Raw genomic sequence first — 16004 nt, 5'->3', positions numbered from 1 at the left:
CTACATTTCAAAGTTCTCATCGTTATGCTCAGATTTCCACATCACTTCACCCATCTCTACGTAGCCTCCTGCAGATCTGTCCAAGATCTCTGGCCTCTTGTTCACTGCTCAATTGCTTTATCCAAGCATAACCTCCACTTGTCAAGGCACCAAGCTCTGTAAATCTCTCTCCCTCTCGGTCTGTACCCAATCTTTCCCTCCCACTCTACCTGTCCCCCTCTCCCTCTCTCTCTTTCTATCTCAATCTCTGTCCCCCCTCTCTCTCTCCCCCCTTCTCTGTCCTCCTTTCTCTCTGTCCCCGCCTCTCCACACCCTCTCTCTGTCCCCTCCCTCTCTGTCTCCCTACCTCTGTCGCCCCTCCCTGTCCCACCTTCTCGCTTTGCACCTCCCCTCTCTGACTCTGTCTCGCTCCCTCTCCCTGCTCCTCTGCCTCTGTCTCTCCTATCCGGTCCCCCACCGTCTTCCTTAAAAACCACAACTCTCACTAAGCATTTTGTCCCCAGTCCTAATGTCTCCTATTTTGTTTTCATGTTGTTGTTTCTTTGTCCAGCAACTGTCTGGGGAGCACCTTGGGACGTTAAATAATGTTATATAAATACAAATTATTGTTGCAGCCTGCAAACTGCTTTTGGGGTGAAGTTTTAAAATTATTACTTAACAATTCCAGAAAGTGACAGATAATTCTCACTTGAAGTTAGTTTCTCAAAAAAAAACTGTTGAGTGAAATTATTGTGAATGAAGTGTTTATGATGTGTTAAAGGAATTACCCTCATGATAGCCAGCATTCTTGTGGTGCAGTGGTAGTGTCCCTACCTCAGGACTAGAAGATCTATGTTCAAGTCTCATCTGTCCTGGAGATATATCATACAATGACTGAACAGTTTGATTGAAATGGCTAATAACTCACGAGGAGCTCAGATTGTGAAAATTGCCAATATGTTGTGGCTGTGATACATTATTAGCTCTTGTATAGACTCAGTATTGCTCTCGAGGTGTTAGTAATGAGTAATTCTATTAAACACAGCTATTTGACACAGGCTCAGAAACCCTACTCCATCAGTATCTTACCAGAAGTTACCAGAACACTGAACAAGAAGAACAGTAATGTTGGACATTTTCTTCATTTTTTCATTTTTCTGCCTTTATATTCTGTGCATTAGTTTATTTTGCTGTGTTTTAAGATGGCGCCAGAGATTCACGACACTATACAACACTTTTCACTGTATTTCAATATTAACCTATTAACCAATGACATGCCATATTTTAATAACATTCATTTACGCAGTAAATTATATAAACCAAAGTCTCATCTGCTGCCATGATTCAGTGGGCATTGGCATTACTAATGGATCCATAAAAATTGATTACCTGCAGACTATATACTGTATCACTGATGGCAGGCACTAAGATAATCTTCAGGAATGTTATCCCAAGCACACTGCCTGACTCAGTAATTGATTATAATTGTATGTCTGTTCATTATCAAAAAACTCACACATGGCGAAACGAGTACAAAATAACGATGCAATTTAATTTCGTGATAAATTGCGACTTCTCAATGTGCATCTAATAAGAGTGTCAATGCAGCCTGGACCTAGGTTTTGCCAGATGATTTCCTCCTTCAAGCTACCCCATTCAGTCAAATAGCCTTTTGCACAGAACTGGACCTTCAGTCCTACAGGTTAGTATTGATTGGTGCTTAGACTTCACTTGGGTCTCCACCATCCATATTTATTTCATCTTAACCCATCACTATATTCCTTTCTCCCTCATGAGCATATATAGCTCGCTGTTAAATATATCTGCAATTATTCCATGTGTCTGTACTTTTATCATGAATAGAAAAGAGGGTGCTCAGATCTATTTGACTAGCACTGAGCCCGCCTCTCCTGCAAAGTTACAATTAGCAAACCTTACAAGACATGAGCAGAACAATATGAGATGCTGCATTGTATAACTAAAGTTGAGAAAGGCTAAGATATCAAAATTAAACTAATGCTGCTGAGACTACAAAGCAGCCAGTATGCTGTCTGTATTCTCAGAGACTAAGCAGTTTTTTTAAATTTTCATTTCAGATACAAACTGAGTTTGTCTGCACATTCAAACTGACTTGCTTTTCCATAACACCTTTCAGAGCTTTAGGGTGAAAATGTTTTAAAATCAGTGAAGTCCTTTCTAAAGAGGTGGCACAACCGTAATTTTAACAATTTGGCAAGGCCCCACAAACAGCGGTGAGACAAACAACCAGATAATCTGTTTCAAGTGATTTTAAGTATTGAGCAAGGCATCAGGGAGAACTCTTCCACATAGGGGGTTAAACAGAGCCTTGACTCTGCAGCCCACCTGAAGTACAACAGCTCCCAAAGTGCAGCATTCCCTTGGCATTCCCCTAGCATTGCAATGGAGTGCCAGCCTAAATTTGACATTCAAATCTCTGGATTGGGGTTTAAAATCACAACCAGAGAGACAGACAAGAAGTGCTGAGCCAGCGCTGACACCATCCTACTTCTTGGAATTATCAAATACATAGAAATGCATATCATATGGATTGCCTTCTTACCACAAGTAGCAGTCACATCTGCCAGTATCCAATACAAGGACAGCAAACAGAGCTCAACGCTTATTAACGGCCCTCTGGCCATTCGATCTCCCTCCAAACGCTGCTTGCAAAGGACTGATACAGTTTTGAATGCAGGTTTGCTTTTTTATAAATGTAACTATTTATTCCTGATTGTCACACCCTGACATTTTGATATTCGATGTGTCATTGAGAAAAAGGGTGGGCCTTGTCATTTGACGCAAACAAAAAAATTAAAATGAAATGTTAGATCACAATGACCAATATTAAAAAAAAGTTGATGAATTTCATCTTTTCTAGCAACTGAAGCAATTTTTTAAAGAATCTATTCTTTTGATGAATAGTCTTCAAACTCTCCTATTTCCACGACTCATTAAAGGCAAGCCATCTTATGCTGAAAGTTAGGTCATTTCAGTATTCATGGTGGTCCTTGTGTTGCAAATGGTCATTCTGAAGACAATTATGGAAACCTTAATTGCATAAACAGCCATTTGACAGTCGTCAAATATCAAATTCACCTTCATTTGAAAAAGGTGCATTACTATAAACTGCTTACCCAATTGTGTCATTGAGAAAAAAGATGGATCTTGTTACTAACATTTGATGTAAACAAAAAGCTGGCCCCTGCTGTGCCCACTTGTCGCTGCCAAAGCTGTCAACATGACTGAGGTCTTTAGTAAGAGGTAGGTAACATAAAGTAGAAGAGAAAAAAAGCAAGGTAAGAATGATAAGGCAAGTGGACAAGACCTAGGCTCAGAAGCCCTACTCCATTGCCATCTTACTGGAAGTTACTGGAACACTTAACAAGAAGGACAGTAATGATGGACACTTTCTTTATTTCTTCATTTTTATGCCTTTATATGCTATGGATTAGTTACTTCTCTGTGTTTTAAGTTGGCACCGAAGATTCGTGACACCGTACAACACTGTTCACTATATCTTGTAACAAGATACATGTGATCATTAATGAATCAAATCAGATCAAATCAAATCAAATCAAATCACCATCTCAAACATCTCTGACTCACTATTTGGAAAGAGAGATTTCATCTGAAGTTTGTTCATAAATAAAATCTTAAACATGTGAGTTTCAGTTTCTCCAAAAATGGAGAAAAGGTAATCTTTTCAAATATATCCATCGCCTTGCTACAAGAAGAGAGACTTGCATTCAGAAAGCACCTTTCACAATCTCCAAATGTTCCAAAACCCCTTACAGCAATGGATTACTTTTGCAAAGTAGTGCTGTTGATTAAATATGTTGAGTACTTAGATTTCCAGAAGGCATTTGATAAGGTATCAAATCAAAGGTTATTGCAGAACATAAGATCTCATGGTACATATTAGAATGGATAGAAGATTGGCAAGCTAGCAGGAAACTGATAGTAGACATAATTGGATCATTATTGTCATTGAAGTATAATTGAACGCTCATTGATGGCTCAGTTGATTAAAAAAAATTAGCTAAACAATCGAGATTAAAAATACACCAGCTTTAATTCCCAATCTGCGTTGAGTGAGCTATCTCAATGAAGAAGATGATAACTGGGGGTGCCACAATTCATTGATACATCCCTAAGATATGGATGGGAAATTTTGTTATTGTTCAATGTCCCCTATTGGATAGAATGGGCAATTGTGACTGGCCTGCCAGCACACGTTTCATTGGGTCACATTCAATAATGGGCGCTCAGATGCTGATTACGTTTCAGTGCAAAGGCCATGGCTGCTCACCGCAAAACAGAGGCAACTGCAGGAGAAGAGACTGTGAGGAACTTGGACTTCCTTCCTTCTTAAAATAAAAAGCTAAAAAAGGTTCTTAGGAAGAGAAATAGATCATCCAGCTCCTTGAGCCTGTTCATTCATTCGTTAAATTGTGGCTGATCTGTACCTCAACAATAACAATACTAACAATAATGACATTGTGTTCAAGAATACTTTCACAGGACAAAAACTGAGAGCTAAGTTCCATTTATACTGAGTAGTTTTGTGTGCTATGGAGAAGGCCTGGATTTTGCTTATTTTTGTAGAGATGTTTGGGGAGCTTTATCACGGAGACTGGGGGCTTTTTTATGGTTTACATGCATTTTAATGCAATTTTGTAACCTCCAATTATGGAGGGGTGTTAAAAGTTCAATCATTAACGAAGGTAGAGAAAACAAATTGGTCTTTAATCTGTGTGGGTGTGCTACAGTGTAACATCCCATTTTCCATTTGGGGACCCTGCAGTCTTCAGGACTCAATATTGAGTTCAATAGTTTTAGGGCCTAAACACCTTCTTCCATGTCCCTTACCCAAACTCACACCCTAGACCCTGTCATCACTTAGACTCATGGAGATGTACAGCATGGAAAGAGATCCTTCAGTCCAACTCATCCATGCCATTCTGATATCTTAAATTCATCTAGTCCCATTTGCCAGCATTTGGCCCGAATCCCTCTAACCCCTTTCTATTCATGTACCCATCCAGATGCCTTTTAAATGTTGCCACTGTACCAGCCTCCACCACTTCCTTTGGCAGCTCATTCCATACATACACTACTCTCTGTGTGAAAAAGTTGCCCCTTAGGTCCCTATTAAATCTTTAGCCTCTCACTCCCCTTAAACCTATGTCCTCTAGTTTTGGACTCTGCTAGAGGAGAAAGGACCTTGGCTATTCACCCTACCTATGCCCCTTATGATTTTATAAACTTCTATAACATCACCCCTTAGCCTGCGATGTCCAGGGAAAATAGCCCCAGCCTCTCCCTAAGGCTCAAATCCTCCAATCCTCCAATCCTCGTAAATCTTTTCTGCACTTTTTCAAGTTTCACATCCTTTCTGAGCAGGGAGACCAGAATGGAATGCAGTATTCCAAAAGTAGCTGAACCAATGTCCTGTACAGCCACAACATGACCTCCCAACTCCTATACTCAATGCTCTGACCAATAAAGGAAAGCATATTAAACACCTTCTTCACTAGCCTACCTTCCTGCAACTCTACTTTCAAGAAGCTATGAACTTACAATCCAATGTCTCTTTGTTCAGCAACACTCCCCAGGACCATACCATTAAGTATGAAATTCCTGTCCTGATTTCTTTTCCGACATAAGGCACCTCACATTTATCTAAATTAAACTCCAGCTGCCACTTCTCAGCCCATTGGCCCATCTGATCAAGATCAATGTACTCTTGAGGTAACCTTCTTGGCTGTTCACTACACCTCCAAGTTTGATGTCATCTGCAACTCCATTTTAAGTTAAAGAGTGCAGCACCCTTCTAATCACAATTTAATTTGGCCTCATGTCCTTTCTAAAGTCAGCTTGCAGCATTGAATACAACTACACAGTTCAAAAGCATTCCCAGCTATGAACAATCACCACTTAAATAAGTTCAGCATGGACCAAATATTTTCACTACACAAAGCGATGAGGAATTTGCAACAGCAACAGTATGTGATGGATGGCAGTTATAGGAAGGGGGGAAAGTCACAGATACAGTCACATAGTTGGGTTAACTCTAGGAAGGGTAAGAGAGGTAGGCAGCTAGTGCAGGAGTCTTTTGTGAATATACCCATTTCAAACAGGTACGCTGTTTTGGAAAATTTAGGGGGTGATGGATTCTCAGTGGAACGTAGCACGAACAGCCAAGTTTCTGGTATTGAGACTGGCTCTAATGCAACGAGGGGTACTTCGGCTTCCAAGAGATCAATTGTGTGAGGGGATTCTGTAGTCAGAGGTACAGACAGACGTTTCTGTGGCCAGCAGAGAAAACGCAGAATGGTGTGTTGTTTCCCTGGTGCCAGGATCAAGAATGTCTCAGAGAGGGTGCAGAATGTTCTCACGGGGGAGAGGGGCCAGCAGGAGGTTATTGTCCACATTGGAACCAACGGCATAGGAAGGGAAAAGGTTGAGATTCTGAAGGGAGATGACACAGAGTTAGGTAGAAATTTAAAAAGGAGGTCCTCAAGGGTGGTAATATCTGGATTACTCCTGGTGCTACGAGCTAGTGAGGGCAGGAATAGGAGGATAGAGCAGATGAATGCATGGCTGAGGAGCTGGTATATGGGAGAAGGATTCACATTTTTGGATCACTGGAATCTTTTCTTGGGTATAAGTGTCCTGTACAAGAAGGACAGATTGCACCTAAATTGGAAGGGGACTAATATACTGGCAGGGAAATTTGCTAGAACTGCTTGGGAGGATTTAAACTAGTAAGGTGGGGGGGTGGGACCCAGGGAGATAGTGAGGAAAGAGATCGATCTGAGACGGGTACAGCTGAGAACAAACGTGAGTCAAACAGTCAGGGCAGGCAGGGACAAGGTAGGACTAATAAATTAAACTGCATTTATTTCAATGCAAGGGGCCTAACAGGGAAGGCAGATGAACTCAGGGCATGGTTAGGAACATGGGATTGGGATATCATAGCAATTATGGAAACATGGCTCAGTGATGGGCAGGACTGTCAGCTTAATGTTCCAGGATACAAATATTACAGGGAGGATAGAAAGGGAGGCAAGAGAGGAGGGGGAGTGGCATTGTTGATAAGGGATAGCATTACAGCTGTGCTGAGGGAGGATATTTCCGGAAATACGTCCAGGGAGGTCATTTGGGTGGAACTGAGAAATAAGAAAGGGATGATCACCTTATTGGGATTGTATTATAGACCCCCCCAATAGTCAGAGGGAAATTAAGAAACAAACTTGTAAGGAGATCTCAGCTATCTGTTAGAATAATAGGGTAGTTATGGTAGGGGATTTTAACTTTCCCAACATCGACTGGGACTGCCATAGTGTTAAAGGTTGAGATGGAGAGGAATTTCTTAAATGTGTACAAGACAATTTTCTGATTCAGTATGTGGATGTACCTACTAGAGAAGGTGCAAAACTTGACCTACTCTTGGGAAATAAGGCAGGGCAGGTGACTGAGGTGTCAGTGGGGGAGCACTTTGGGGCCAGTGACCATAATTCTATTCATTTTAAAATCGTGATGGAAAAGGATAGACCAGATCTAAAAGTTGAAGTTCTAAATTGGAGAAAGGATAATTTTGATGGTATTAGGCAAGAACTTTCGAAAGCTGATTGGAGGCAGATGTTCACAGGTAAAGGGACGGCTGGAAAATGGGAAGCCTTCAGAAATGAGATAACAAGAATCCAGAGAAAGTATATTCCTGTCAGGGTGAAAGGGAAGGCTGGTAGGTATAGGGAATGCTGGATGACTAAAGAAATTGAGGGTTTGGTTAAGAAAAAGAAGGAAGCATATGTCAGGTATAGACAGGATAGATTGAGTGAATCCTTAGAAGAGTATAAAGAAAGTAGGAGTATACTTAAGAGGGAAATCAGGAGGGCAAAAAGGGGACATGAGATAGCTTTGGCAAATAGAATTAAGGAGAATCCAAAGAGTTTTTACAAATATATTAAGGACAAAAGGGTAACTAGGGAGAGAATAGGGCCCCTCAAAGATCAGCAAGGCTGCCTTTGTGTGGAGCCACAGAAAATGGGGGAGATACTAAATAAATACTTTGCATCAGTATTTACTGTGGAAAAGGATATGGAAGATATAGACTGTATGGAAATACATTGTGATTCCTTGCAAAATGTCCAGATTACAGAGGAGGAAGTTCTGGGTGTCTTGAAATGGTTAGAGGTGGATAAATCCCCAGGACCTGATCAGGTGTACCCGAGAACTCTGTGGGAAGCTAGAGAAGTGATTGCTGGGCCTCTTGCTGAGATATTTGTATCATCGATAGTCACAGGTGAGGTGCCAGAAGACTGGAGGTTGGCAAACGTGGTGCCACTGTTTAAGAAGGGCAGTAAACACAAGCCAGGGAACAATAGACCAGCGAGCCTGACCTCAGTGGTGGGCAAGTTGTTGGAGGGAATCCTGAGGGACAGGATGTGCATGTATTTGGAAAGGCAAGGACTGATTCGGGATAGTCAACATGGCTTTGTGCGTGGGAAATCATGTCTCACTAACTTGATTGAGTTTTTTGAAGAGGTAACAAAGAAGATTGATGAGGGCAGAGCAGTAGATGTGATCTATATGGACTTCAGTAAGGCGTTCGACAAGGTTCCCCATGGGAGACTGGTAAGCAAGGTTTGATCTCATGGAATACAGGGAGAACTAACCATTTGGATACAGAACTGGCTCAAAGGTAGAAGACAGAGAGTGGTGGCGGAGGGTTGTTTTTCAGACCAGAGGCCTGTGACCAGTGGAGTGCCACAAGGATCGGTGCTGGGCCCTCTACTTTTTGTCATTTACATAAATGATTTGGAGAAGAGCATAAGAGGTACAGTTAGTAGGTTTGCAGATGACACCAAAATCGGAGGTGTAGTGGACAGCGAAGAGGGTTACCTCAGATTACAACAGGATCTGGACCAGATGGACAATGGGCTGAGAAGTGGCAGATGGAGTTTAATTCAGATAAATGTGAGGTGCTGCATTTTGGAAAAGCAAACCCTAGCACAACTTACACACTTAATGGTAAGGTCCTAGGGAGTGTTGCTGAGCAAAGAGATCTTGGATTGCAGGTTCATAGCTTCTTGAAAGTGGAGTCGCAGGTAGATAGGATAGTGAAGAAGGGGTTTGGTATGCTTTCTTTTATTGGTCAGAGTACTGAATGCAGGAGTTGGGAGGTCATGTTGTGGCTGTACAGGACATTGGTTAGGCCACTGTTGGAATATTGCATGCAATTCTGGTCTCCTTCCTATCGGAAAGATGTTGTGAAACTTGAAAGGGTTCAGAAAAGATTTACAAGGATGTTGCCAGGTTTGGAGGATCTGAGCTACAGGGAGAGGCTGAACAGGCTGGTGCTGTTTTCCCTGGAGTGTCGAAGGCTGAGAGGTGACCTTATAGAGGTTTACAAAATTATGAGGGGCATGGATAGGATAAATAGACAAAGTCTTTTCCCTGGGGTCGGGGAGTCCAGAACTAGAGGGCATAGGTTTAGGGAGAGAGGGGAAAGATGTAAAAGAGACCTAACGCAGAGGGTGGTACATGTATGGAATGAGCTGCCAGAGGATGTGGTGGAGGCTGGTACAATTGCAACATTTAAGAGGCATTTGGATGGGTATATGAATAGGAAGGGTTTGGAGGAATATGGGCCGGGTGCTGGCAGGTGGGACTAGTTTGGGTTGGAATATCTGGTCGGCATGGACAGGTTGGACCGAAGGGTCTGTTCCATGATGTACATCTCTATGACTCTAAGTCTACACTACATACATCAACACAGTGGGTAACTCCAAGGAAGAAGCAACGAAACTTCAGGAAAAAAAGCAGAGAGAGGAAATTGCATTTATGTGGCACCCTTACGGTTGTGGTGTGGGAATACAGTCCCTGATGTAGTATAGGGAACATAGCAACCAATTTGCACAGAGGAAGCTCCAAGAGCAAATGTAGACAACCAGGAGGTTGGAAGAACACACAACCCAGGCAGCATGAGGTGGAAAAGTCGCCGTTTCGGATATAACCCTTCTTCAAGATCAAATGTGCTAGAGGAATGAGGAATTAAACATTGATAAAACAAACCTTTTTATCAAATTATCCCATCGTCTAATTCAGTCCCTTTTTCCGCAGCAGTGATTGTAGGAGCATTGTGTGTGTTTCTTCACAGGGAGCTCATCACCCGATCAAACACTGCAAACCCATTCCCACTTGGAATGACATGTTGCATTTCAGTCATTGCTGCAGACTGACAGTCTACAGGCTTGTGACTTTCAGGCACAGGAAGCGGAGGATTGATTGCTTTCATTGCAGTCAAGCCATTTTCATCGAGTTATGTTACCTTTCCTTTCTCCTAACCATACAATCATTCCATTCCTTTGTCTCCTGACCTGTCATTCTCCGTTTCTGGTGCTGTTTCCACTTATCCCCTCACTCCCTTCTCTCCTACTCCTGTGAGAGTTGTTGAAAAGAAAGCAGCATTTGTTCCCACCCTGAATTGTCTTTGATTTGAGTGGCTCGCTAAATCATTGCAGGAGGCAGTTAAGAATCACATTCCTGTGGATCTGAGGTCTCACATAGATTAGACCAGGTAAGGATGCAAGATTTTCTCCTCTTAAGGAAACTAGTCAATAGTATGGATTTTTAACAACAAATGCTGCTGACTCTATGGCCAATTTAGATCCATAGAGTGAATTTAAATTTCTAAAAGCTACGCTGGTGAGGCTTAAACCCATGTCATCAGAACATTAGGCCGCATGTTTAGGATAACAAATCCAATAGCAAAACCACTATAGCATCATCGCCTGCAATATGAACTGAATGGCGTGCTCTGGTTGCGACTGACCAAGATTCTGTGAAACTGAAGCCTAACATACTCTCTTCATATTCCTGTTCCCTTGAGAAAAAAGGTGAGCATTCATCGAGTCAGACATGTCAGAGTTGGAAACAGACACTTCGATCCAACTCGCCCATGCTGACCAGATATCCTAAATTAATCTAGCCCCATTTGCCAGCATTTGCATCTTATCCCTCTAAACACTTCTGATTTATGTACCCATCCAGATGCCTTTCAAATATCGTAATCATATCACACTCCACCAACTCCCGTGGAAGCTTGTTCCACATGCACCACCCTCTACCTGAAAAAGTTACCCCTTAGGTCCCTTTTAATTCTTTCCCCTCTCACCTTAAACCTATGCCCTCTAGATTTAGACTCCTCTAGCCTGGAAAAAAGACCTTGTCTATTTACTGTATCCATGCCCCCCATGATTTTATCAACCTCTAAAAGGTCAACCCCCAGCCTCCGACACTCCAGGGAAAATAGCCCCAGCCTGTTCAGCATCTCCTTGCAACCCAAAGCCTCCAACTCTGGTAACATCCTTGTAATCCATTCTGTACCCTTCATCTTTCCTATAGCAAGGAGACCAGAATTGAATGCAGTATTCCAGATTTGGCCTAACCAATGTCCTGTACAGCCACAACATGACCTCCCAACTCCTAAACTCAATGCACTGACCAATAAAGGCAAGCATACCAAACGTCTTCTTCACCATCCTGTCTACCTGTGACTCCACTTTCAAGGAACTGTGAACCTACAACCCAAGTCTCTGTGTTCGGCAACACTCCCCAGGCCCTACCATTAAGGTATAAGTACTGCCCTGACTCCTTTAACCTTTCTGTACATGTGTGGTAGCTGTTAGTAATTTATATGGATGGATACATAAATCTCTTTATTCCTCCACTATTGCTAAAATTCTTAGCATTTAGAAAACAATCCAATTCATCCTTCTCAGATGTCAGAGAGGGTGGCCTCATACATTTCCCATTGAACTTCATTTGCCATTTCTGTCTACATAATTGGTCCGTGACCCTTTATAAGTTACTGACCCTATTTACACTTCCTATGTGCCTGAGTGTCATTAGTGAATTTTGATAGACAATATCCACTCTTTTAATCAAGTTGATAAGTTGGATAATCATCTACCCCAGTGCAGATCCACGGGGAACACAATCCATAACATTCCACCAGTCAGTATGTGTCTTTTATCCACAATAGCCATTTCTTAGAAATACAAACATTATAGAACATGTTTGAAGTACAGACACTTTTCCAGAGGGTCATGAACGTCTGATCCTGAAAGGTTGGTGGAAGCAGTATCTTTGAATATTTGAAGGCAGAGCTGGGCAGATTCTTTTTATGGAGCTGAAAGGTTAAGACCATAAGAAATAGAAACGGGAGTAGGCCAATGAGCCCCTCCTGCTCTGAAATTCGATAGGATCCACATTCCTCACGTCCATTCGTCTGCCCCATCAGCCTTAATTCCTCAATTGATCAAGAATCTATCTCAGCCTTAAATATACACAAGGACTTTGCTCCCACAGGACAGGGTGAAATTTGGATTTGGGTTTAGAATTAGTTCAGACATAATCTTATGAAACAGAAGAGCAGGGTTCAGGGTTTATTCTTGCTCTAACTTGTTTGCTCATATAATCCTACAAACAACTGACCAAGCACATCATGTTTTGCAAGTTACACCAGAGCAATGGGCTATTGGGTCCATCACTGCACAGGATAAGGGACCTAAACATAAATGACCAAGCTTCTGTTAAATAGCATAAAGAAGGAATTTAATGCAAATACTTTAAATAGGTTGCCATGAATATTCACAAGTGAGTATTGTGTGAATTTATCAGGCGGTCTCTGGTGTCAGTGTTTGATCTCTAACCTCAGTGGAATAATCTAATCCTGGTGGTATGTTCCAAACACTAATTCTGGAAATATGTGAATGGGGAAGGGTATGATGTGGGTAGGGGCATGTGAAAAGATATAAACCATAAGACCATAAGCTATAGAAGCAGAATTAGGCCATTCAGCCCATTGAGTTTGTTCCCTCGCCCAATTGCAGCCGATATGTTTCTCAACACTCATCTTCTGGCTTCTTCCCATAATCTTTGATCTTCCCACTAATAAAGAAACTATCTCTGTCTTAAATGTACTCAATGATCTCGCCTCCACAGGATTCTGTGGCAATGAGTTCCACAGATCCCCCACTCTTTGGCTGAAGAAATTCCTCCTCATCTCAGTTCTAAAGGCCATCCTTTCACTCTGAAGCTGTGCCCTCCAGTCCTAACCTCTCCTACCAGTGGAACCATTTCTTACGTTCACTCTATCTAGACCTAGCTCCAAGCAGATCCCCCTCATCCTTCTAAACTCCATTGAGTACAGACCCAGAGTCCTCAACTGCTCTTCATATGACAAGCCTTTCATCCCGGGATCAGTCTTGTAAATCTCCTCTGGACCCTCTCCAACTCCAGCACATCCTTTCTTAGATGGAGGGCCCAAAACTGCTCATAATACTCCAAATGCAGTCTGACCAGAGCCTTTTACAGATGCATTTGTACATTTCTGCTCTTATATTCTAGCCCTCTTAAACTGAATGCGACCAGTCTATTTACCTTCTTAATTACCTATTGAACGTGCATGTTAACCTTCAGAGAATCCTGAATGAGAACTCGCAAGTCCCTTTGTCTTCAGATTTCTGAAACTTTCCCTTGTTTAGAAAATAGTCTATGCCTCTATTCCTCCTACCAAAGTGTATAACCTCACACTTGCCCAAATTGTATTCCATCTGCCACTTCTTACTCCACTCCTGAAGCATACCCAGCCTTTTTGGAGTCTCCCTACTTCCTCAACACTATCTGTCCCTCCACCTACCCTTCTGTTATCTGCAAACTTAGCAACAATGCCCTCAGCTCCTTTATCCAGATGGTTAATGCATACTGTAAACAGTTACAGTCCCAACACTGATCCCCTACAACTCCATAGTCACTAGGCTGCCAACCTGAAAAAGACCCCTTTATCCCCACTCTGTGTCTTCTGCCAGTCAGCCAATCTTCTATCTATGCCAGTACCTTGCCCCTAACCCCAGGTGCTCTTACCTTTTTTGCAGCCTCCATTGCAGCAACTTATCAAAGGTCTTCTGAAAATCCAAATAAATGGAGCCCACTGGCTCTCCTTTGTCTAACCTGCTCATTAACACCTCAAAGAATTCTAACAGATTTGTCAGATATGACCTCCCCTTGATGAAGCTGTGCTGACCCAGCCTTACTTTACCTTGCACTTCCAAGTACTCCACAATCTCATCCCTAATAATGGACTCTAAAATATTACCAACAACTGAAGCCAAACTAATTGGTCTGTAATGTCTTATCCTCACCTCTTTAATAGCATCTGCTGAAAATCCCCCATCGTTATGACCTTGACTTGCGCCAGTTTGTCTACCTTATTCCGAATGCTTTGTGCATTAAGATGCAAAGTTTTTAGCTTTCTTCTATTATCCAGTTTCCCTACACAGCAATCAGAACTGGATCTTTCCCCTCCCAGTCCAAGTTCCTCTACATCCTAGATGAGATATCCTTAACCCATGCACCCAATAAGCATCAAAGTCTTCACAACTCTTGATCCTGGCCACAGAGAACAGTGTCTATTTGCCTGATCATATTATTCCCAATTACAACTACATTTCTCTTTTCTTCTCCATCGAAAATGACTCCCTGTGCCACAGTGCTATGGTCAATTTGTTCATTCACCCTACAGCCCTCACTCTCACCCACACAGAGAGCAAAATTCTCAATCATCACCTAGCACTGTGTTTCTAATTTATTTAATTTGATCTCAATTTAAAAAAAAATCCTACTGATCTCTTCATTTGTAATCTGTAAACATTTTTCCTATTTACCTTCAAGCTGAACGTAACCTAGAAAAATTAGTCAAATTAGCAGCTATTACAACCAATGAATTTACAGTTTTCCCGTGATATCACTCTGCTTTGTGCTTGGTCCACAATTAGGGACTTCAATTTATCCTGTTTAAAAAATATCTTACAAACAATGAGGCAAAAAAGTAAGTAAAAAGCACTTGTTCCCCTCTGCACCGAATTCCCACACTGCCTTCAAAGTCCTCAAACTATACACTCACTCGGCCTGTCTCTCACTCTGAACATAATCTTTCTTTCCTGACCGTATGAAGCGGTCATTGGAATGGAAATAGTATCACATGACACAGACAGTCCAACAAATATCTCAATATCTCATTGGTGAGTATCTGAATGAGAATTGGGACAAACCCCCGCCTGGTTAAAGTCATACCTGGCACATGGGAAAACGGTTGTGGTTGTTGGAAGTCAGTCATCTCAGCTCCAGGACATCTCTGCAGAAGTTCCTCAGGGTAGTGTCCCATGATGATTTTTCAGTCTGACGATGAGTAGACTTACCACTGTATGGCCACATCAATGTCAAAGCTGCAGCATGTGGTGTTGTCGGAAATGTGAAGGGCAATTAGAATCATAGAAGATCATAGAATTCCTACAGTGTGGAAACAGGCCACTGGGTCCAACAATTCCACACTGACCCTTTGAAGAGTAACCCATTCCCCTATTACTCTACATTTACCTCAGACTAATGTCCCTAACCTATATATCCCTGGACATTATGGGCAACTTAGCATGGCCAATTCACCCAACCTGCATATCTCTAGACTGTGGAAGGAAACTGGAAAACCCAAACAAACACGGGGAGAATGTGCAAACTCTACACAGCCTGAGGCCGGAATCGATCCTGGGTCCCTGGTGCTGTGAGGCAGCAATGTTAACTGCTGGGCCACCGTGTCGCTCCAAAATTGTAAAGGGAAAACATTAGAGATTGGTACTGGGTAAAGACACTCATGTAATGAGCCAATGCAGGCATGGTGGCTTGAATGGCCTCATTCTGAACCTCGACACTTTGGTTGTCTCTACGGCTCTGTCCACAAGCATCTCCGACCTGGAAGCAGTAAGTGAGCTTGGCTCTTGTTGGAAACATTTTCAGGGTGGATTACCACAATTTTTGAGGAAGTTGAATGCAGCTGGGCTTTAAATATGGCGCCCTAAGAGTGGAAGCTTGAAGTGTCACCTGAAGAAGGGAAAGAGTTCAACTTACCTCTCTCTCCTATCCTTAACAATAGCAACTTT

Source organism: Chiloscyllium punctatum, chromosome 32, assembly GCF_047496795.1.
Source record: "Chiloscyllium punctatum isolate Juve2018m chromosome 32, sChiPun1.3, whole genome shotgun sequence".
Taxonomy (NCBI): Eukaryota; Metazoa; Chordata; class Chondrichthyes; order Orectolobiformes; family Hemiscylliidae; genus Chiloscyllium; species Chiloscyllium punctatum.
This window is presented reverse-complemented; position numbering follows the sequence as displayed.